This window comes from Papio anubis, chromosome X (genome assembly GCF_008728515.1).
Source record: "Papio anubis isolate 15944 chromosome X, Panubis1.0, whole genome shotgun sequence".
Lineage (NCBI taxonomy): Eukaryota > Metazoa > Chordata > Mammalia > Primates > Cercopithecidae > Papio > Papio anubis.
In genome coordinates this window covers 135,901,858-135,926,884 of record NC_044996.1, presented here as the reverse complement: position 1 = coordinate 135,926,884, position 25,027 = coordinate 135,901,858, and the positions used below count along the sequence as shown (strand labels likewise).

The following is a 25,027-nucleotide window of genomic DNA, read 5'->3' as shown; positions in this document are numbered from 1 at the left end:
ATACTGAAAGGGTCGAGAGGAAGCAGGGGCCCCATGCCTCATTCATCAAGGCCGTGTCTTCCAGCAGACTGCATAGCCACTCCAAAGAAATTAGTTCCAGAAACTCTCTGCTTTTGAGCTACTAACCCAGCAATTTTCAGAATTGTTGGGTGCGTTTTTTTTGTTTTTTTTTTTTTGAGTGGTGAGGCGTGATGAAATTTGGGAATATGTGGGTTGAAAAGTTGTTTTCAACTTTTTTCAGAGACTCTTTAATTTCTGAAGGACCAGCAAGAAAGAATACACTTGAAAAATTTAAATGGAAAATAATAGAAGTCAAAGTTCAGGCAAGGGATTGTCCTTTGCCCACCAAAAAGAAAATCTAGAATACAAAGGTTTGAAGGTACCCAGTGTTTTGCATAAGTTTAAAATAACGTAGACACGTCTGTGTTAATCATATGAAGTGCTGCTGTGATAACCGATGCATAACAAAAAGTATGTATTGTTGTATTCTGTTTGGATAACAAAAGAATGTTGAGATCAGAATTTTTGTTGTTGTTGTTGCTCAGGTGAACCAAATAGAGATAACATTTTTTGTGAAGTTCAAGATCCTATGTTAATATAAAGACAAGTAGGGCAAATTGAAGTGATGATACTTTTTTTTTAAGTTATGTGATGCTTCAGAAGCTCAGAGGAGAGAGAGCAAAGTGACTTCTGGCTGGGTTATGGGAGAAACAGGTGGTGTTTGAGCTAAAATAGAACTGAACCTGAGGGAGCAGACTCAGCACGTTTGCTTCCCTCCAGCTCTTCTGTCCTGAACTGCCCACCACCCGCCACCCTCACTGCCATCAGAGGCTTCACCCCAGACCTGCAAGGTCAGGCATCATAGCCAGCAGGAGCCTGCTTTGGGGAAATGCTCTCTCCTGCTGACTTGGGGCCCCTTGAATACTGGTCTGTTTCCTAGTGTGGCCATAACAAACTCCCCAAGACTGGGGGGCTCAAACAACGGAAGTGGATTCTCCCACAATCCTAGAGGCTGGAAGTTCCAGATCAAAGTGTGACAGGGCTGATTCCTCCTGGGGCCTCTCTCCTAGGCTTGTAGATGCTGTCTTCTCCCTGTGTCCTCACAGGGTCGTCCCTCTGTGCATTTTTGTATCATTTCTTCTTATAAGGACCCCAGTCCTATTGGATCAGAGCCCTCCCCAGTGGAACCCAATTACCTAATTTTGCCTTAATTACTTCTTCTAAGGTCCTGTCTTCCAATGCAGTCACATTCTGAGATACTAAGGGTTAGGGCTTCAGCACATGGATTTTGTGGGGCACAGTTCAGTCCCTAACACTGGGAGAAATGTCCCTGCTTCTCCATTCTACCTTTATAGTAACCACTTCTGTCAGCTCTCTCAGGAGGTGTCATCCTACCCTTGAGCTGATCAGGCTTTATGTTCATGACAGATGTGAAAGCCTTTAAGATGAAGGGAAGAGGGAGCTGTCACCTTGTGGGTGGCACAGAAGAGGGGCATTTGGCAAAACCTGACTGGAGGGCTTTTTGAGGAACCTGTCTGGAGGGTTCCTTGACACCATGCAACTGAAGGTTGACAGTCGTACACACCTTCTGGTTCAATCATTCCATCTTTTAAGAGTTTACTTTGAAAGTGGACATCTACTGCCCCGTGAATGTGCTAACCTCTTCAGACTGGGATGGTTTGGCAGGGGGACAGTGACTCTTAAACTCACTTCACGAATGTATTTGCACACTTTCACTATTCCTTGCTGTCTGCTGGGCTGGACTGTTGCCTCCCAGAAGACTGGATTTTTCTTTTTCATTTCTCGGTACCCTGTACCTGACATATATCCTGCGCAGATTACGTGCTCAATAAATGGTTGGATGAATGGAAGGAGTGGTGGATGGACAGATGAGTGGATGAGTAGACGGATGGACCAGTCCTCAGGTAGATAGTTGGAGGATGGGGAGGGTGGGTGGATGAATAGTTGGATGGATGGAAGGGTAAGTGGATAGATGGATGCATGGATGGATACATGGATGAGATGTAGGGGTACATGGATGGATAGATGGATGAATGGAAGAGTAAGTGGATGGATGGATGGATAGATGGGTATGTGGATGGATGCAGAGGTATATGGATGGATGGATGGGAGGGTAAGTGGATGGATGGACGAATGGAAAAATAAGTGGGTGGATGGATGGATGGATGAAAGGGAGGGTGAGTGGGTGGATGGATGGGAGGGTAGGTGAATGGATGGGAGGGTAAGGGCATGGATGGATACATGGGTGCATGGATGGATGGAGGCATGGGAAGGTGGATGGGTGCGTGAATGGGAAGATAGAAGGATGGGTAGGTGGATATATAAGCAGATGGATTGGTGGCTGAATGGGTAAATATCAGCCTGACCTTCCTTGAGTCAGTCTTTCTTGATTGTGGTGAATAATCTTTCCATATTGGTACATTCTGTGTCCTAAAATTTTATTTAGAATTTTAGTTTACACACTAGTAAGTGAAATCGCCTCTAGTTATCCTTCTGCACTAGTATGGCATTTGGAATCAAGAAGACATAAACATCTCAAAATAAATTTGGTAGCACAGATCTGTTTTTGGTATGAGATTTTAGACCTCGTAGGAGAGTTTAGAGGTACCACGTTTGTTCGTTGCTCCTCAATTTCAAGAGGCCTTGGGTGAGGACTGTGTTCTGGGTGGCTCCAGAGACTGGCACTGAAATGAGATCTGGGGGCGGCCTCTGGAGCTGTGGGTGCTGGCAGTGTCTTCCTTCTCTGCCTTCTTGCAGCCACTTCCGCCCCCGCCTGCAGGAGCCACTGCCAAGCACTGATGAGCTGGCACTGACCTCAGGCTTGTATTTTGTTGGGACAGATGGGAGGGGAGGCGAAAAATGAGAGTATATCCTAAATCCTAATACCAGCTGAACATTGAATGCATATGAAATAGAGCTCTTTAGGGAACAATTTGCTTTCATATAGTATTTGTAAACAAGCTAAATGAACCTGAGGGTCATCTTCCTGGATGTTTTCCCTGAGAAGTGACTTGGTGTACAGAGGTGCGTGTGAAGACCAATTTTTCATTTACAAAACAAGCTCCTTCATGTAGATTTCAGAATAAGTAACAGATTTATCATCCAAGCTCTCCCCCTCATTTGTCACTTTAGGGCAGACGTTTGCTTTCCCTGGCCTTCAATTAGCTCAGGGCAATTGAAGCTTTCCATTCTGAGCTGCTGTGCTAGGTAATTATGAAGACTGTGCTGGATCGGGTCAGGATAAAAAGGTGAAACTTGATCTTGGAATTTTGTCGGGGCAGAGCCCAGCATTCTGCATAGCTTTGTACAGTGTAGTACTGCATGCTGAACAGAAAGGTTCTTCTTGTGCAGGATGTAACAGCCTCACCCCAGAAGGGATAAACGGTAGCTGTAGGAGAGAGACTGCAGTATGGGTCTAGTGGGCTTGTCTTTATGTCTTTTTTTTTTTATGTAGTTTTTTGAGACAGGGTCTCGCCATGTCGCCCAGGCTGGAGTGTAGTGGTGCAACCTCTGCTCACCGCAGCCTCCACCTCCTGGGCTCAAGTGATCCTCCCACCTCAGCCTCTGGAGTAGCTGGGACTACAGGTGCACACCACCATGCCAGCTAATTTTTGTATTTTTTTGTAAAGATGAGGTCTCACCATGTTGCCCAAGCTGGTCTTGAACTCCTGAGCTCCAGCGATCCACCCATCTCAGCCTCCCAAAGTGCTGGGATTACAGGTGTGAGCCACCACACCTGGCCTTGTTTTTATACCTTACTTTGCAACTACAATTTCCCCTTACATTTATACCCATGGGAACTTAAACCCAGAATCGAGACAGGCGGCCACCTGTTTGTTTACTTTTTGGTTTGGTCTCGTGATTCCACATTATTTAGAAGGAGTAGCTTTCAGGTGATAGTTTACGGTTACAGGATTTTAGCTAAGGAGGAGAAGCGAGAGCAGGGAGGCAGATCCACAAAGCCCTCGTGTGGAGGGAGAAGAGTGCAAAAGGAGGCTGAAAGTGACCAACGTCCCGAGATGCCAGAGCTGAGGGAAGCCAGAGGGAAATGCAGAGGAAAATTTAACTCAAGCATCTTAGTTCTAGATGGGGCAGGTAAGCAGTCTTCTACAAACAGAATCTGTGTCATTGAGCAGGGCACAGTGGCATGTGTCTCTAATCCGAGCACTTTGGGAGGCTGAGGCAGGTGGATCACTTGAGTCCAGGAGTTCGAGACCAGCTGGGGCCACCTAGCAATGCCCCATCTCTACAAAAAATACAACAGTTGCTGCCCCGTGGTTGGGTGCCAACATACATAGCTGTACTTGCACAGGCTCCTTGATCCCTCATGTGACTCCCAGGCTGTGGCCTGAGACTTGCCTTTCCAGAAGAATCCAGCCCTGTGGAAAGCTGCCCCTTTGTTTCCCAGCAGCCCCATCCCTGGTGCCTACCCAAGAGCTCCCGCTAGCCAGGTGAGCCACCGGCGGCCTCTCTTGGGGGAGAGACTCCCGTAGCACGTGCTGACGTGGCAGCCCCGCTCCGCTCTGCCTCTCCTCTGGCCTCCTTTCTTGTCAGCTGGCTGTGTTCTTCAAAGCTCTCAGCCTCTGGGCTGACCTTGGCTGAGTTCGCATGTTACGGGATCCTTTGGGGCTTTCACCTTTCTCCAGAGAGCTACCTGGAAATGTAGATGTCCATTCTCCCCTTTAGCTTCTTCTAGCCTCCATTCCTCTTGGCTGTGTCCTAGTCCAGTCCCCCACCCAGGTTGGGCCGAGGTGACACACCCACCCAGAAGGCTGTACAGATTGATCAATCGATTGATTCATTGACAGGGTCTCGCTCTGTCGCCCAGGCTGATGTGCAGTAGCACAATCATGGCTCACTGCAGCCTCGACCTCCAAGCTCAAGCGATCCTCCCAAGTAGCTGGGATCACAGGCATGCGCCAGCACACCTAGCTCATTAAAAAGCAAAAAAAGTTTTTGTAGACAAGGCCTCGCAGTGTTGCTCAGGCTGGCCTCAAACTCCTGGCCTCAAGTGATCCTCTTGCCTCGGCCTCTCAGAGTGCTGGGATTACAAGGGTGAGTCACCGCACCACACCCAGCCAATGTGTTCATTTTTAAAGTTTGACTTAAGAGTCCCAGAGATTCAGTGTCTTATGTGGCTGTTAGGTCCTTGCAGTTAGTCTCAAATCGATTTAGCTCATCTGTTTTCTGAAGCCCACACATTTGAAATAAAAAAAGAAATCGTTCTGAGTCACCTCCTTCTCAATATAAATAGAAAATGCATTCAAATATTCCCACAAGTTTTGTGTCTTTTAAATCTGCACAAACCCAAAGAATTCCTAGAGGAGGCCACCAGAGCTAGCAGTATGTGTCAGGTCTGCATCCCCCCGGGCCAGCTGAGCAGCCCGCTTCAGGCCTCTTCATACCACACAGCTCACCACCACCTCCACCGCCAGGAGAATCCAGAAGGCCGGAGGGCGAAGGAGGACTGACGCATGGGCGGTGATGATGCGGGAGCCAGTGATGTATTTCTGCTTTGGGCTTTCTCACACGTGGCACTTGGAGCACATCCTTGGCAACATGTCTGTCCTCTTTGCCATTTTAAATTTTTGTGTGTTCGTTTCCATGCTAGCTCTTAGAATCTAAATCAAGTGTTGTGGATGGTGTGCAAGACCATGGCTGTGTGTGTGAGTCTCACTGACCACAGTGCTGACCCAATTTCCTTTGGTGGGAGTAAAGAGTAAGTTCAGGACTCCCCCGTAAATGATGTGCTCTCCCGTGGATGAGGGACAAGAAGGACATCAGGATACTATGCCAGCAGAACTCTGTGCCCTGTTAGTCGAAACAAAAGTGATGGCTGAGATTAGTCCTTCTGTGGCACCCAGGAAACTTTGATAGCTGGGCCAAGAAGCAGCGGCGCTGCAGTGCCCCGGGCCGTGAGCATCATGGTTCATGCTCAGCAAAGCCACATCACCTGTCATATAGACCCGACATCAGCTTTACAGTTTTGCTTGCATATAACTTGCAACTTTGTTTTGTGTTTTATAGCCTAAGGACTATTAAAATAAGGAAACAGATTTTATATATAGACATTAAACAGTCTAATAAAAAAATCAAAACCACATATTGTATGATGCCATTTATATAAAATGTCCAGAATAGGCACATCTGTAGATAGAAAGTAGATTAATGGCTGCCAGGGGTTAAGGGGGCAGAAGTGAGGGAGCGACTGTTCATGAGCATGGCGTTTCTTTGTGGAGTAATGAAAATCCTCTGGAATTAGATAGTGGTGATGGTGACTGCTGTGACTATACTAAAAACTACTGAACTGTGCTGTTTCAAAGGGCAAATTTTATGACATATTAATTTTATCTCAGTCTTTAAAAAAAAATCTCAGCACTGGGAATCCATAAGAAAACTTCTTTTTAGTTTAAAATGGGTCTGTCAGGCCGGGCGTGGTGGCTCATGCTGTAATCCCAGCACTCTGGGAGGCCAAGGCGGGTGGATCACCCGAGGTCAGGAATTCGAGACCAGCCTGGCCAACATGGTGAAACCCCATCTCTACTAAAAAATTAGCCAGGTGTGGTGGCAGGCACCTGTAATCCCAGCTACTGGGGAGGCTGAGGCAGGTGAATCGCTTGAACCTGGGAGGCGGAGGTTGCCGTGAGCCGAGATGGTGCCACGGCACTCCAGCCTGAGCAACAAGAGTGAAACTGTCTCCAAAAAATAATAAATAAATAAATAAAATGGATCTGTGCATTAAGTGGCTGTAGTTCAGAGATTGACAAAGGTTGGGGAAAATGAGATGATAAATATTTTTGGCTCAGAGGGAATTAGTGTCCCTGCTGCGACCACTCAGCTCTGCCGTGATGGCGCAAAAGCAGCCACAGGGTGACCAGGTTGCCCTCCCTGCAGGCCTGCTAAGAGGACTCTGGCTAGATTCCAGCCCTTGCTGGTCCCCTTGGTGGAGAGTGGCTGGGGAGGTGGGCAGCATCCCTATTGTCCCACCGAACCCAGCAGCCACAGGGGCCTTTCCCTTCTTCACATTCCTTCCTGCCCTGCCGTAAAGCAGGAAGCAAGACAAGGAAACCTCTGAGTCAGGTATGTGGATGTCCCCTGCAGAACTCACCTGGTCCCTTCTTTCAAGTCATTTGTTTCTTTCTGTGAGTCAGCCCTGCCTCCTGTTTACCAGGCACAGGTGGTTTTACCTGTGGCTCCCTGAGCATAACTGGAGTCGGTGTGACACAGGCTGTGTCTCTGAATAGAAAGTCTCCACACTGCCGTGCTGCTCTCCACTCTGTGTTTGCCCACTGTATGCACCAGAGCTCCCTCCCGGCTCCCCATCTCCTAAGCAAATCCCACACACCTGCATCCCATCCTTCCTCAGATCACTTCCGGAATTGTCTGCAGAGCTTGAGTCTCATGGTTTGTGAGACACTCTCAAGCAGCTCACCCAAATCGGGTGGTGTCAGATGGTGAAAGTCTGAGGGGTCTAGGTCAGGGTCACTTGGAAACAAGTTCCTGGGGGAGCAGAGCAACTTTCTTCTCTACTTCGAAGAATATGATAAAGCACCCCTAGACTCACTGGTTTCGAGTTCTAGGGAAGCAGATATTGATGACTCAACAGAGGAAAGAATTGTGTAATCATTGCTTTAGTCAGGGGTTAGCAAACTATGGTCAACAGGCCAACTCTGGCCCCCTGTCTGTTTTTTTAAATAAAGTTTTATTGGCATGCAGCCACATCCATTTGCTCACAGACCGCCTGTGGCTGCTTCCTCTCTATAATGGCAGAGAGTTGAGTCATTGCAACAGATCAGATGGCTCCTAGAGCTGAAAATATCTGCCATCTGGTCCTTTACACAAAGGTTTGCTTGCTGACCATGTTGGGCTTAGTGGAGGGATGAAAGGGATGGTCTTACATGAGCCTGCTTCCAGCACAGGGAGCATGGAATCCAGTGGCAGTCTGTCTGGATGTTTTCAAAGAGGCTTCTTTGTGATAGTTCATGATTATCTTGCATGATAGTTCATGATATCTGTCTCCCCATCCCTAGTGTGGTTAACTTGGGGAAGTTTGCTTTGTCCAAGTAGAGGGGGCTGTGGCTTGTTCACAGCCCAAGAATGCAGGAGCACGCAGGATGCTGTAGCACCAGCTTTTCTGACTTGTTAGTGATAGCCTGGGTTAGGGAAGGTTGCCTTTGGACCACATGGGCTGGGCATGCCGCTCAATTCATGGAAAGTGACTCAGAAAAGTTTGAGGTTTCACCAAGACTGTCTAAGAGGTGAGGAGGAAGTTCTTTCAGAACATAAGGGTACTAGGGTGGTGATTTCATTCTGTTCTTTTTTTATTTGTGGAATTTTTCAAGGGCACAAATGTTTTGTGTCTATTAAAAGCAGATTTGTATGCATTTTATTACAATGATTAAGATTTTAAAGTCTTAATAGTATTAATACTATACAATCTACAAAAAGATTTGAGCATCTTATAAGCCCTGATAATTATGCCTCGCTCTAAGAAACATGGCTATCTGGAAAGCCACATTATAAACTTTAATATTATAAATGTACTTTCTGTTTAGAAGTAATTCTTGGAGAGTCTCCTTTAAGAATGGATTCCTAGGCCAGGCACAGGGGTTCATGCCTATAATCCCAGCACTTTGGGAGGCTGGGAAGATTGCTTGAGCCCTGGAGTTCAGTACCAGCCTGGGCAACATAGTGAGACCCCGTCTGTACAAAAAACATTTAGCTGGGCATGGTGATGCAACCTGTAGTTGCAGTTATTTGGGAGGCTGGGTTGGGAGGATCACTTGAGCCCAGGAGGTCAAGGCTGCAGTGAGCTATGATGGTGCCACTGCACTCCAGCCTGGGTGACAGTGAGACCCTCTCTCATAAATACATAAATAACTAAATAAATAAATAATAAACAAAAATGAAAAAACAGGATTCCTAGAGCACAGCCAGCATGCAGATCTTGTTTTCTAAGGCTTTTCTCCAATAAAAGGAACCAGGGCTCCTCAGAGGAATGGCTGAGTCTAGGGTTGGGGCAGGAACTGTACAAGATGAGCCTGGAGTATCTTATAGTGCCAGAAAATAAGTGCTCAAATACACCCATAAGTAAACCCAGCAGTGACAACAGTGTGGATATGTCATAGGGACACAGGAGCCAACAGTGACCAAAGGCAGAACAAGTTAAGCAGCAAAATTAATTAGTAGTGGATTATAATCCAATATATAAAATGAATCCACAGCCCAGACTGATAACATGGAATGGTTGAATAAATTAACAAATGAAGAATAGAGAAATCTGCTGTGCAGAAAATTGCAAATACTTTATGTAGCTACTCTGCCCTTAAGGAGGTGGAGCATAGCTCCCCACACTCAGTGTGGGCTGCCAACAGTAAGCTCCCTCCAAAGAGTACAGTGTGGCAAGGGGGGCCGAGGAGAGGAACGTCACAGTGGAGAAACCGGTGTCTACCGACTTCACCAATTGATCAGGGTCAACGTTGACAGGTAAGTCATGTTGACAGTATGCCCCTTGATATCATAGAATGACAGTGGCACTTCACTTCTGTGGTCTCTCTCCCAGAAGTCCCAGGCTAATCATAAAAACACATCAGACAGTTCCCAATTGAGAGACATGCTGCAAAATGCCGGAACAGACCTCTTCAAAACTATTAAGGTCATCAAAAACAAGGAAAGCCTGAGAAACTATCATAGCCTATTCAGGCTGCTATAATAAAATACCTAAGATTATATGACTTATAAACAGCAGAAATATATTTGTCACGGTTCTGGAGGCTGGGAAGTCTAAGATCGAGGCACTGGTAGATTCGGTGTCTGGTGAAGGTGCTTTCTGCCTCACAAATGGCTGTCTCTCTGCTGCGTCCTCACATGGTGGAAGGGGAGAGGGAGCTCTGAGGGGTCCCTTTTATAAGGGCACTAATCCCATTCACAAGAGCTCCATCCTCATGACCTCATCACCTCCCAGAGGCCCCACCTCCTAACACCATCACCTGGGGGTTAGATTTCAACATAGGAATTTGAGAGTGGGGGGCACAAATGTTCAGTCTAAAGCTATAGCACCCTCACAGCAAAAGGAGTCTGAGGAAGCAGGCTTGAGTATGATGCAGTACCTGGATGAGGTTCAAGGACAGAAGGAGAACATTGAGTAAAAAGAAAATTGGAATAAAGTGTGACCTTTAGTTAATATTAATGTACCAATATTGATTCATTAACTATGACAAACACACCCCATAGTAAGTCAGATGTTAATAATAGGGGGAAGCGGGTAGAGGGCATATGGGAGCTCTCTCCCGCCTGTTGCAATTTTTTAGTAATCTAAACCCATTCTAAAATGAGATGCTGGCCAGGCGCAATGGGTCATGCTTGTAATCCAAGCACTTTGGGAGGTTGAGGCAGGAGGATTGCTTGAAGCCAGGAGTTTGAGACCAGCTTGGGCCACACAGCAAGACCCTGGCCACATGCAGTGGCTCACGCCTGTAATCCCAGCACTTTGGGAGGCTGAGGTGGGCGTATCACCTGAGGTCAGGAGTTTGAGACCAGCCTGGCCAACATGGTGAAACCCCGTCTCTAATAAAAATACAAAAATTAGCTGGGCATGGTGGCATGCACCTGTAATCTCAGCTACTCGGGAGGCTGAGACAGGTGAATTCCTTGAACCCGGGAGGTGGAGGTTGCAGTGAGCTGAGATCACACCACTGCGTTTCAGCCTGGGTGACAGAGTGAGACTCCATCTCAAAAAAAAAAAAAAAAAAGTGTAATGAAATATTTATTTTTTACAAATTTTTATGTAGAGATGGTGTCTTGCCATGTTACTCAGGCTGGTCTCCAATTCCTGGGCTCAAGCAATCCTCCTGCCTCAGCCTCCCAAAAGTGCTGTGGTTATAGGTGTGAGCCACCACACCCAGCCCTGTAATAAAATATTTAATCAGCCATCAACTGATTGCTGTTCCGTATGTGGCCTGGCAGTATGTGTTGAGCATTTGAGAAAAAGAGATGGCCCAGGGTGAATGGCACCCTCTCTTAGAGACAGGAACATGTACTTGGTAAAGTAGTACATGAAGATGAAAAGTACTGGAAAGAACGTGGGCTTTGGAGTCGAAGACACAGGCTCGAATCCTCATTCTGCTTCTCAGTGTAAGTGTGTCAGGTCCCCCCCAAGCTTGCTGAGCTCACAGCCCTGGATCATGGGGATGTGCAGAGCAACCTTGCTCGCAGACTTACTTACTTGCTTAAGGGATATAACATTAATGAATCAGCACAGTGCCTAAGGTCAAGTGTCGACATGCAAAAATAAAAAATCTGAAATAGCAGTGGTACAGTATATGCTGCAAAGCAGCATATGTTATTTGGAGAAATGAGCAAGAGTTGGAAGTAACTGCTATGAATGTAGAAGAAGTTGACAGGAGCAGGTTGGAAAGAGAAACTCTGTCCTGGTGGCTAAGCCCAGGATGAGGGAGGGTGGGATAGGGCTGTGAGGCGCAGCACCTGGCAACGCTGCTTCCTGGAGGGGCTGTGGTGCTGAGGTCTGGGGCTGCATTAGGAGGGAGGTGGGGCGCAGGGACTTTAAATACAGATCATTGTGAAATGGTGAATTGGGAAAGTCAGGTCCATCCTGCCTTTGTCTTCTTCCCTGAGTGCCTTGCACACACTCAAACTTCCGGAAACACTTGTTAGTTGCTTGATGGGTTACATTCCTAATGAGTGTGTAACCAACCCAAGAATATATGGACATAGAATAGGCTGTTGAATGTTTTCTTTTGCCTCCTTATGGTTGTGGAGTTGAACTGTGTGTCACATGTGTTATAGGATTACCTAACATCACTAAATAGAGAAAGCTGTAACATCAGTGCAGTAGGCTTTCTATATTTCCCCGTTAAAATATAATAAGTGCTGGGCACAGTGGCTCACACCTGTAATCCCAACACTTTGGGAGGCTGAGGCAGGAAGATCTCTTGAGCCCAGGAGTTGGAGGCTACAGTGAGCCGTGATCATACCACTGCACTCCAGCCTGGGAGACAGAGCAAGATCCTGTCTCCGAACACACATACACACACACAAAGGAAGACTGCCCCCCAAACCTTTTGGGGTTTTAAAGTACAAGACTTTTGGGGTTTAAGCACTGAAGTGTTAGAAATGTTCCCCACTGAGGCGAGGAGTTGCTGATGAAGTGATGGGAAATGCAAGCGGAGCCTTGAGCCGTGGAGGTGAAGGTTGACGGAGCCTGCGTGAGCTTGCCCATCAACAAGACAGCAGGCACAGACAGGCCAGCTGTTGTGAGCTTGGCTTTAGGACTCCATTCAGTAGGCAGGAGGAGAGCTGCAGCAGAGGCGGGCTGTAGGTCCCTGAAGCACATCGCTGCCTTCACAGCTGGGCAAGCTCCCATCCAGCGCGGTAAGCAGAGCCGGGTAAGGGACCCTTGCATTTGCTCTCGGGGCAGTTCGTCCCAGATGGGACTGGTTTCAGGACGCCTGCGCCGTTTGTTAGGGGTTTGTAGTTCCCAGTGGCTCTTTTGTTCTGCTATCTTGAAAAGCAGGTTGCTTGTCAGCTCACAATGCTGTGGGTAAGGTCTGGCGAGGTCGGCGAATGTGTTCTCATTGTTTATTCTTTTGCCTGAAGATGAGAAATAATGCAAATCAGAGTGCAGACTCCAGCTCGAGCTCTGCAGGCATACACAGATGTGCGAGGGTATGCTCGCCGGTGCTGCATGTGTGCTTGTGGATGCATGCAATCGTTGCAGCTTGGGATTCACAGTTAGCTGAAAGCACATTGGAACTGGAAGGCAGTGCTCTTAACACCGTGTTCTAGGCTGGAAGCCGTAGAGCCAGCATCTGCACTGATGGGACTGCAGCCCTTGGTATGTGGGACCCTTGCTCCGTGTGAGTTCTGCAGATGGGTTCCCTGAGGGAGCTGGCTGCAGGACGCCAGCATCGCATGAAGACTTGTCTGCCTTGTTTGCCTTTTCTTTTTCAGTAGCAGTAAGAAACAGGCATTCCCACTACTCAGGCATTGAATGTGGACATTGAGAAAAAATGGTGAGTCAGCTACATCCAAATGAAAAAAAAAGCGGCGAAATCAGGTGTGCATGTTTAGTCATGAGAAATATTCACTGAGTGTTTTGCACATAGCCTGCTAATTGCAGTGAGATAATTTAAATAGAGAAAATGGAATCACCATGGTTCTTAGCATTTTCCAATTCTTTTATTTTCCTCTTTGGTGTGATTGTGACAGTTTAAGGGTTTTACTATATGTGCGCTTTTTCCTCCCTTTTATGTTGTGATAAAAGAAAGAGATGATTAGTTTTGGCTATATTTCTAAATGGTTGGAATGCTTTTGCTTTACTAAAGGAAGCTTTTGTGTGTGCAGAGGGTCGATGCCATTTTTACAGGGAAATTGATGCATAAGTACGTGTGCACACACAGACTCTCTCTTTGGTCTGCATTTACTGACTCACATGAGTAGGTGTCATTTTGAAATACATGTTTTTAGCGGTTGTGCTAGTTGAAAGGTAAAAAGGCAAAGGAGTTTGAAGAAAGGCTTTTGGAAATCTACCTGGTAATGCTTACAACTAAACAGCCTACTGCCTTGTAGATGGTCTTAAGATTTATAATATGAGTGGAAAATAATATTTTAATGTATCATATAAAAAAACTGAAGATTTGGTACCAAGTTGATGAATGGTTGGCATATTTCTTTTCATTACAGAATAGAACCTTTGAGGTCATACTCTACAAGTATTTATTATTATTTTATTGCAGAAAAGTATTGCATGGGTGGCAGAGGCACATTTCTTTCTTTTGTCGCACATAGTAGCAAAAGCATTTTATACTTTGTCCCTTTCTGTTTCTGTCTCTGCCTCCCCCCGCGCCCCACGCCCCCCCCACCACCCAAACCAACACCATACCTCTTAAGGAAAAAAATTGCAGGGGAATTCTCATCTACAGAGGCATGAACAACACACACAGAAGTGGTTTTTTACAGAGTGCTAGGAATAACCATACATGTTGGTGTCAAGCATATAGGCTGCAGAAGGCTCTGTTGCCCAGCCGGGGGGACTAATGACCCTGGTGAGTGCACGCTGGCTGCTGCTTTTTTTGCATGGGCTGGCTGCTCTTCCAGAGTCTGCCTTTGGATTTTGGAGGTTGAGGAAGGAAGGGAATATTTTATATGGCCTTTGGAATACATTTACTTTACACTACGTTTAATTTTTTACCTCTTATGTGCATTGCATTTTTAAGAAGACCAGGGTGGGGGAGCAGTGGGAAGAAGCTGTCTTGTATCCACCCATCTTTCCCCTGTCCTCGGGCACTGATTTCCAGCTGGCTTTTCCAAGAGCAAGTAAGATAGTTGGGTCATTTCTGGAAGGCTTGTAGACATCCCTGGATGTCTGAAGAGGTCCTAGAGTTATTTACTTGTTTACCTTTAAAACATATTTGCAGACTCCTTATTTAAAATTCCTGAAAGTTCACAGTGCCTCTTCACATGTATACCTTGGGTCCTACTATGCGGGTACCGTCTTGATTTTATAATGAAGCAAACTGGGGGTGGGGTGACCGGATTCTCACAGCCAGTTAGTGAAGAAGCCCTCGTGGGGCAGCATGGCTGATTTTCAGTCTGGTGGGCTCCTGCGGACTAACGGGCCAAGGTCCTCCAGGTAAGGCTGAATGTAGAACTGGCCCCAGAATTCCCAGTTATTCTCTTTGTAACTTTCACATCCCTTATCTAGTGTGCTGCCAGTGCAGTGAGAAGGAATTTCAGTTTGGACTTCTGGGGGTGAAGTACAGAAACCCGTCAACCAGGCGGAGACAGCATGTGTGCTCCTCAGCCTGCATTGTTGTGGCTTGCGAAGCCACCTAACCATTCTGACCTTCCATTTCTTCGTCAATAAAATAAGGGGCACAGATTAAATTATTTCTTATTTTAAAATTGTTTGTTTTTTATTTTTACCATTACCTTGATCTTGAAGATTAAATTATTTCCAAGGTACCTTCCAGCTGTAGTCATTTTTGGTTCTTAGGGAGAGAAGCCAGGGACTCAAATTTCCCTTCAGTCATATTTCCAGCTCTGTGGGGTGATTTGTGGCTGCACTGTTTTGCTCATTTGCCATCATTGTTTCCAGGAACAAAAGCATATGAATATATATGAGATACATGCACAGGTGTAATCGCTTTGATATCCATTTACAAATAAAATCAGCTCTGTCAGCAAACTCCATTTTCTGCCAACAGGGCTTTGTTGACGGAAATGCCCTTGACAGCTAAACCTACTTCGGTCTTCTTGTGGTAGTGCCTCATAAAGCCACTCACTGACAAGGTACTCTTGGGTATAACTTGCATGAAATTTGTTATAAAATTATTCTGTTAAAAAAAATCTGGCCGTTGGACCCTTAAATGTACTTGGAGGCCATTAAGGGTGGGAAAAAAAAAAAAAAAAACCTAGAAATTCTAGGGAAATTTTCAACGTTTATAGACGTGTGTGTGTGTGTACACATATGTACATACCCATACACATATATGTACTACACACGTTTTCTATAGTAATTATGCATATAAAGTTACGTCGTGTACAACAAATATCTGAAGCCTATTGGATAAACAGTCCATTTCTGATTCTAATTCAGCTGAGTTAGATGATAGGCAGGCAATAATCTGAGATGGGAGGTTTCCACAATTTGGGGTCACATGCAATTGCGATAAAAGGAAGGTTGAGATTTTCTCTTAATTTATGAAGCTGATATGCTATTCTAACTAGTTTTTATTATATCTTACCACAGGGCCACCCAAAATTCAAAATTACTCCTGATTTTGTGAGCTTCACATATGTTTTTGAGAATGAGGTTTTATACTAATCTGAGATTATAGCTTTCAAGGCTGTGATACATAGTTTTTATTAACATTTCCTATTTTAAAAATCAATTTTGCTAATTAAAACCTTTTTATTAAGAATATGTAGAAGTTCTGGGAAGCAGAGTGAAGATATTACAAATCACCCTCAATCCTATCACCCAGAGTCTCCACTGTGGAACATGGAAGTGTATCTGCTTTGAAGTCCTTGCAAATATATGTTTTTACACATGCAATTATATTACACATACTGTATGTAAGCTGCCTTTTTCTGTAACTTGTATGTGTATAGTGCATGACATTCTAAAATCTAACAACCCTGTAGCCATACTGTGGACATTTAGGGCTGCTGTTGGTGTTTGACAGTTGTAAATAATACTGCAGCAGATATCTGCAGTGAAATGCTTGTGCTCTTCTGTGTTGATTTCCTTGGGATACAATTCTAGGCATGGAGTTGCTAGGCAGGCATTAGAAAATATCACCATGTTGCCCTCCAAAAAGTGTGTGCTTACTATTTACACTCTAGGCACCGATCGTCCAGGGCAGTCCTACTTCTCCCAAAACTTTGTCAATATTAGACATATTTAAAATTCTGTGGTTTGATAGGCAAAAAAGTTATTTCATTTTTAACTTGCATTTCTTCAGGGACTAGCAAAGTCAGACTTTTCTGGTGTACTGAGTGGCCATTTGTGGTTTTTTTTTTGTACATTACTCTTCAGGGCATGTTCATTTTCCTACTGAAGATGAGCCCTTTCTTTATTATTGTCGTTTAGGTTGCAGATACATCCCTGCCGTGTGCTGTGTGCCTTCCAGATGTTAGTGGGTGGTTAGAGTTCGACTTTTTGGACACACAAGTGTGTTGAATTTTAGTGTTGTCACCCTTGCACCTGGAGCCTCTGTGTGGCCAGTTCTGCCTTTTGGTGGCTACTGGCTTCTGGTAGTTGTGCATTGCCATTACTGGTCTCTTGTTACCATATGTGCTGCAGAAGGTGTAACCACCAGGAGCTCTGTCAGCATGAATTCCCTAGGAGGTGTAGACATCCATCTCGGAAGGCTGGTAGGAAAATTGTCTCTGTGGAAAAATTAAGAAATGGCCGGCTTTCCGACAACGCTAACTCATCATAGTTCACTTCTTTTGCTCTGGTTGACGGGAAACTCGTGGTCCTATTGGAAGCACAACCGTAGGACCTCTGTACGTTCTAGGGTCCGGTCTGCTCTTTGCATAAGGGTGCTTGCCCCTGCTTGTGCCTTTCTGCTTTTTGTTTACATTTGCTCTCACTGTGATGTTTTTATGTTCCTTTTGATACTCAAGTTGTGTGTTTGTTTTCCTGCGTGAGACACTTCTAAACATTTCATCATTTAAGGTATACATAGATCAAAGTAAATAGGGATACATAATATATGTAGAAACCGTTGAACACCAAAAACTATAAGTCACCAGTTAATATTGTGGTTCTTTTTTTTTTTGAGGCCGAGGTCTCGCTGCTCGCCCAGGCTGGGTGGTCGTAGCGATCTTTCCGGCTCACTGCAAACTCCGCTTCCCGGGTTCCGCCATTCTCCTGCCTCAGCCTGGTGGCTGTGGGACTGCAAACCCACCACGGCGGCCGGCTAATTTTTGTATTTTTAGTAGAGCGGGGTTTCACTGTGTGATCGCCGACTCCACCTTTGTGATCATGCATAGGCTCCCCGAAATTCTTTTGGGATTGCAGTGAGCCGCAGCCCTGACCGTATATTGTGGTTCTTTTCTGTTGTTGTTGTTGTTGTTTTTGAGATGGAGTCTCGCTCTGTCACCCAGGCTGGAGTGCAGTGGCGCAATCTCAGCTCACTATAACCTCCACCTCCCAGGTTCAACCAGTTCTTCTGCCTCAGCCTCCCGAGTAGCTGGGATTACAGGCATGCGCCACCAAGCCCAGCTAATGTTTTTTTGTATTTTTAGTAGAGACAGGGTTTCACCATATTGGCCAGGCTGGTCTCGAACTCCTGACCTTGTGATCCGCCCGCCTCGGCCTCCCAAAGTCCTGGGATTATAGGCATGAGCCACCAGGCCCGGCCAATATTGTTATTACAGTCATTGTTTTATAGAAAAACTTAGTGACCTCATATTGTTCTTACCGGGCAAGTGAGCCTACCAGAATCTATTTCTGTAGTAATTGTGGAAATGTGACGTTACAGTGGAAGAGGAGAGTTGGGACATGGCTCTGGAGTGGAGCTGGGGCTGTCCACCTCTCACTTAGGATGGAATCCTTTCCTAGGCCCTTCAGCTCCAGCACACTGGAAGTCTAAGGGATTTTGTTTGTCTGTTTGTTTGCCCCTATGTTTTAATCACCGCTAGGATCAGAAGAACTGCAGTCTCTGTGGACAGGTCTTCAGGTGACATCAGTATGTCATCTCCCTGGTTAACAATTAGCATTCCCGAGGTCGGGTGCTGTGCTGCATGCAAAGTTGAAGCAGGCACAGACAGAACCTTCCTTGAAGGAGTTTGTCCTGTATTAATAGTGAAGATAATATATAAATTGTTCAACAAATGACCATAGACTGGGAGGCTTAAACAACAGACATTTATTGCTCACGGTTCTTCCGGTGGCTGGTAGTCCAATGTTAAGGTGCTGGCCTGTGGATTCCTGGTTCATAGATGGCACTTTCTACCTGTGTCCTCACATGAGGGAGAGCAGAGAGAGGAAGCAAGCTCTCTCGCCTATCTTTTCTTTTTTTGAGACAGGTTCTGTCACTCCAGGCTGGAGTGCAGTGGTGCAATCACAGCTCACTGCACCCTCAAACTCCCAAACTCCTAGGCCCAAGCAATCTTCCCACCTCAGCCTCCTGAGTAGCTGGGACTTTAAGCATGTACCACCATGCCTGGCTAATTTTGTTTGTTTTTGTAGAGATGGAGTCTCATTATGTTGGCCAGGAGGGTCTCAAGCTCCCGGCCTCAAGCAGTCCTCCCACTTTGGCCTCCCAAAGTGCTGGGATTACAGGCATGAGCCACAATGCCATCCTTGAGTACTTCTTATGAGGGTACTAATCCATTCATGAGGGCTTCACCCTCCTGACTGCATCACCTTCCAAAGGCTCCACCTGTTAATCCCATCCCATTGGAGTTAGGATTTCAACTTACGGATTTGGGAGACAGGGCACAGGCATTCAGACCACAACATAAATGTGAATGGCTAAGGAGCATGGGAGTCAGAAGGCCTGAGCACATCAGGTTGCCTGCTTTGCTTTCTGCTCCTTTCCTCTCTCTTCCCTCCTCCCTTCCTTTGTTTCTTCATTCCTTCTTTCCTGTTGACTCAGTGAGCTTTTGCTGCAACCTGCTTTGTGCCAGGCATTGTGTTGGACCTGGAATACAGAGGTAGATTAGGCAGGAGTGAGCACAGTCATTTCAGCCAGGAGGAGAGATACTAAATGAAAATACCACAGAATGGTGAAGTACTGTCTAGGAATCAACAGGTAGAGATTCAGTACTGTGCAAGTTCAGAGAAGAAAGGCATTTCTGTGTCAACGGGTCCAGGAAATGTTTCATGGAGGAGGTTGCTTTTTTTTTTTTTTTTGAGACGGAGTCTCGCTCTGTTGCCAGTCTGGAGTGCGGTGGCGCGATATTGGCTCACTGTAGCCTCCGCCTCCCCGGTTCAAGTGAGTCTCCTGTCTTAGCCTCCCGAGTAGCTGGAACTACAGGCGCCCGCCACCATGCCCAGCTAATTTTTCTATTTTTAGTAGAGACAGGGTTTCACTATGTTGGGCAGGATGGTCTTGATCTCCTGACCTCGTGATCTGCCCCCCCTCGGCCTCCCGAAGTGCTGGGATTACAGGCATGAGCCACCATGCCCGGCCCCGCATTTCACTGGATCTTCAGAACAGGAATGGCTTCCTTGGGGAGGGTCTCAAAGAGTGCGAATCAAAACAGAGATTTGGGAACCACCAGGCATGCATAGGTAGGGCAGGGCATCTCAACTCACTGCGGCCATGGGCAGCTCTCACCAACTCATCAGACAGACATCTCGGTCCACTACAGCTCATCAGACAGACATCCGTCACTACAGCCCATCAGACCCAGACATCGGCTCACTACAGCTCATCGGAGCGACATCTCAACCACTACAGGCGCATCAGACAGACTTGATCATACAACCCTGGAGTAGACAACTCACTGCAACTCATCAAACAGACATCTCCAAATCACTGGCTCATCAGACAGACAAAATCCCACTACAACTTCGTCAGACAACTCACTACAACTCATCAAACGAACATCTCAGCTCTTTGACTCATCAGACAAGAATCTCGGTCACTGCAGCTCATTTGGGACAGGGCATATAGGCTGCTGCAGCTCAGCTGGACGACCACCAGGATCATGGCTGTCTGAACCAGACATCTCAGATCACTACAGCTCATGCGGGCCAGACACATCTCAGATCACTACAGCTCGTCGGACAGACATCTCAGATCACTACAGCTCATCAGACAGACATCTCAGATCACTACAGCTCGTCGGACAGACATCTCAAATCACTACAGCTCATCAGACAGTATATCTCAACTCACCAGAATTCATCAGACAGACATCTTAGCTCACTACAACTCATCAGACAGTACCTCTCAAGTCATTGGGTTTTATGGTCTGTGACTGATACCCCGATAGAGTTGTGGAGGTGAAAAGAGTACAGGTGAAAGTGTTCGGTAATATGAACACCTCCTAGATCCATCCTAGATGTCTAGAAATTCACACACACAATTCACACACACATTTGTGGCTCAGAAGAGCATGTAGGTGTAGGGAACAAGGTGTAAGGTGAACCCAAATTCATACATTGCTTGTTACCTCTGCCCAGACCTTAGTAGCTTTAAGCTTTTGTCAATAATAGATCATACCTTATAAATATTACACAACCCAGATGCTTCTAAAACTATTATTGAGGTAAATGAAAATGTCTGCTACAGTAAGATAGTATTTATCACAGAGATTCAGGTATGATTTTTTTTCTCTTTTAATCTAAAGAAATATAGTAATGAAAAAAAAAGTCAGCTAATGTGCTATGAGCAATTGTTGGGAATCTTGGCATGAAATTCAGGGTACCGATTATATCCATATCCAATTTTTAGAAGTGGATACTCTGATGTGTTTATGAGTTTTATTTCTGGTCTGCTTCCTACTCCTCAAAATTCCCTGTGTATACATTGAAAACAAAAAGCTAGCCACAGATCACTTGATCATTACAGCATAAAGAGTAGAATAATTGTGTTAGTTACCTTGCTGCATAACAAATCATCCACCAATTTGGTGGCTTCAGCACCACTAAACATTTATTATCTCATACACTTTCTGAGGGTTAGGGAGGAGGTTAACTGGGTTATTGTGGCTCAGCATCTCCTGAGATTGCAGTCAACACGTGGGCCGGGACAGCCGTCTTCCAAAGGCTTGCTTGGAGCTAGAGGATCCGCTTCCAAGAGGGCACCCATATGTCTGTTGGCAGGAGGCCTCAGTTCCTCCCCACATGGATCTCCCTATAGGGCTGCTTGAGTGTCCTCACAACGTGGTAGTTGGCTTCCCCACTGTGAGTTATCCTCAGGAGAGAGGAAGGAGGAAGTTGCAATGCCTGTGTGGTCTGGTCTCAGAAGTCACACACTTCTGCCGTACATTTTTAAACCAATTTATTGAGGTATGATTGACATACAAAAGGCTGTACATATTTAATGTATACAACTTGATGAATTTGGAGATAAGTATCTATATGCCTGTGAAATCATTACCACAATCAGTGCCTTAAATGGATCCATCACCTCTAAAAGTTTTCTCCCACCCTGTCAACCCTCTTTTTTGTTGTTGTCATTGATAAGATCTACCCTCTTATCAAATTTGTAAATGTACAATACATAATTATTAACTACAGATGCTATGCTGTGCTGTGCAGTAGGTCTCTGGGACTGATTCATCTCGTGTAATTGAAACTTTGTGCCCTCTCACCAATCTCCCTGTTTCCCCTTCCCCCATCCCCTGACAACCACCATTCATTCTATTTGAATGTTTAAAATTCTTCACGTATGTGGGACCGTGTGGCACTTGTCTTTCTGTGCCTGGCTTGTCCCACTTAGCGTAATGTCCTGTAGCTCATCCATGTTGTCACAAATGGCAAGATTTCCCTCCTTTTTAAGTATTTTCTATTCCTCTATATGCACACATCACATTTTCTTTATTCACTCATCTGTCAATGTCTGCTTAGGTGGCTTCCATGCCTTGGCATTCACAGTATACATAGTTCACACAAGTGAACTATTCACAATAGTTCATGTTGTAGTGAACATGTGAGTTCTGCCATATTTTGCTTGTTCAAAAGGAATCAGAGTCCGGCCTACTTCTAACAAGCTCCATTTGTTTGAAGGAAGGAGTTTCAAAGGAATTGTTGGGACTTCTTTGTTTGTTTTTTAGAAATGAGGTCTCTCTCTGTTGTCCAGGCTGGCATGCAGTGACACAGTCATGACTCAGTGCTTTGTTGAACTCCTGGATTCAAGTGATCCTCCCGCCTCAGCTTTCCGAGTAGCTGGGACTATAGGTGCATGCCACCATACTTGGCTAATTTTTTAAAAAACTTTTCTTTCGGTACCAGATCTTGCTATGTTGCCCAGGCTGGTCTCGAACTCCTGGCCTCAACTGATCCTCCTGCCTAGGCATCCCAAGTTGCTGGGACTCTAGGCATGAGCCACTGTGCCTGGCTGGTTTTGATAACTTTATACACCTCATAGTCAAAACAGTAAGTTCCAGAAAGCTCCTTTGTACTCTTCCCAATGAAACCCTGCCCCACAACCATCCCTCCCTGATGTGTGACCCTAGTGAGTGTTGCCTTTTCTTGGGCTTCATGTAAACTGGACCCTGCTTCTTGTGCATTCTTTGGCAGCTGACCCTTCATTCAGGGTCATGCCCCTGGGACCCATTCTCATTGCTGTGTCTCGGTAGTTTTTCTAAATTACTGGCTAGTGTTCCCTTCTGTGAATACAGCACCACTGGTTGATCCACTCACCAGTAGGTGGGCAGTGTTTGGCCAGCATGAATGAGGGCTTGTGTTGTTTCTCTTGGATGAGAGTTGTTTCTCTGAGAGTGGCGGACTGGCTGGGTCGCAGGGCAGGTGTGTGAGCGTCTCCTTCCTCACACAGTTTCACTAGGACTCAGAGGCCATGATCTTTTCTCTCCTGTGAAGGGCTTGAGACTTTCCGGAGTTGAGTTCATGTAGGTGTCCTCAGCTGTTAATGAGGGACATGTGTGTGTTCCAATAACACTTCGTTTACAAAACCAGGAGGCAGTAGAGAGTTGGGCCTTCATTTCTAGTTTGCAAACTCCAGGTCTAGAAGGTAAGACAAATACTAATTTTTAAAACCCACATGTCTTTAATTGCTCATTTTGAAAGCACTGTGAAGATAACACTAAGGGAGAGGGGATGGGGAGACTTTTTACATGTGTGTGGGGAGTCTGATGAATTTGTAAAACCTATGATTTTATAACTTTTCTGGCCTCTTTTTAGTTGCTACTGGAAGCAGTGGTACATATGTAAACCAGAGTGGACCTCCACAAGCTGTCTTTTGAAGTTGTTACAGTTAGCAGAGATGAACTGGCCCAGGGTTCAAGAAGCCTTTCTGGCTGGAGGAACATGGATCAGTCCCTCCAGGCCTGGAAGAGGGTGGGGGTGGGGGGGTGCACTCAATCTTACCATTTTCACAGATGAGAGTAATTTCATTTGAGAGGGGTATGCCAAGCCAGCGATGAAAACTTCAGGAATAGCTTTGAATATCTAAAGGAAGTGGATAGGAAAGTGGGAGGTTGGGAGTTCTGGAGGGAGAGTTCCTGTAAAGCAGAGATTCCCAGGGCTGGCTCAACATCCACATTGCTTGGAGGGCTTTCCCTGAAACACAGGTTTGCAGGCATGCCAGCCCTTGCTGTTTCCCACCTCTGCCCAGGCCTGGCCCTCTCATCAAGGCAGGAGAGCCCAGCTCCCAGGGCTGACTTTCTGGAACCAAGAATGAGGCTCTCCAGGCACAGAGACAATAGAAGCCTGGAACAGATCCTCAAAATGTGTGTGCTGAAGACATACTCAGGGTCCGATACTTGAGGGGCCATCCCACATTATAATCTCCAAATCTAGGCAGGTTCTGTTATTGGGCATTAACCCCTCGAGAAATCAGTGCCTGTAACTATGATTTGGATCATCTGTGCTTTGGATTTCTCTTTTAATCTCTGTCTCCTCCCCTTCCTAACCACAAGTGATTTATCAGCCTCTCTAATTCAACTTTGTTACTCTTTGCCATCCAAGTCCCTGCAAGCACAAATAAAACCCAAAGGAAGCAGCAGACCTTTTTATCCATCTGTGAAGACACTAAAGAAACACTAATTCATCTGACTTTCTAGAGTAATTGCTTTCCCCACACGGCACTAGAATCCTGGCATACAGGGAGCAGCTTCAGCAGAGATGTGGCAGTAGAGAAATGACTGACTTAAGGATGGTTCAGGGCTGTTGTCCTCCCTGAAGGTGGTTCCACAGGACACAAAAGTTGTAGCAGAGCCTGTGAGAACAACTGTCCTTTGTCATCACTAGCTCTCTCTGTTCATTGGGCAAATGTTGTTTTTATGACTGAAAGCTGGGCTTGCAAAGGACAACCAAACAGCCTCTAGCTTGCTGGTGCTCACAGTCTGGGAAGTCCTACGGTAAATTAGTATTTCTTTTTTGTGTTTTAGAGACAGAAATCTCACTCTGTTACCCAGGCTGGGGTGCAGTGGCATGATCATAGCTCACTGCAGCCTCCAACTCCTGGGCTCAAGCAATCCTCCTGCTTCAGCCTCCTGAGTAGCTGGGACTAAAGGTGCACACTAGCATGCCTGGATGGTTTTTCAATTTTTTGTAGAGACAGGGTCTTGCTCTGTTGCCCAGGCTGGTCTCAAACTCCTTGCCTCAGGCAATCCTCCTGCCTTGGCCTCCCTAAGTGTTGGGATTGCAGGCACGAGGCACCACACCCAGGCTTTTTTCATCTGTTTTTAGAGACAGGGTCTCCGTCTGTCACCCTGGCTGGAGTGCAGTGGTGTGATCATGGTTCACTGCAACCTTGAACTCCCAGGGTCAAGCGATTCTCTCACCTCAGCCTCCTGAGTAGTTGGGACTGCAGGCATGCATCACCATACCTGGCTTTTG

The 25,027-nt window shown here is 45.9% G+C and overlaps 1 protein-coding gene across 7 annotated transcripts in view; it reads left to right on the top strand.

Moving 5' to 3' along the window:
* Positions 1-25,027, top strand: part of SHROOM2 (shroom family member 2) — a 164,502-nt gene that overhangs the window by 112,191 nt on the left and 27,284 nt on the right. Inside the window, exon 1 of one of the 7 annotated variants that reach the window (XM_017953886.3) lies at positions 12,023-12,411. The exons of 3 other annotated variants lie outside the window; for them this stretch is intronic. The gene's annotated coding sequence lies outside the window, so the exon portion shown is untranslated. Of the gene's footprint in view, positions 1-12,022; positions 12,426-12,454; positions 13,053-25,027 lie in introns of those variants that run through there. 3 more of the 7 variants (XM_017953883.3, XM_017953884.3, XM_017953885.3) reach the window with 3 other exon arrangements.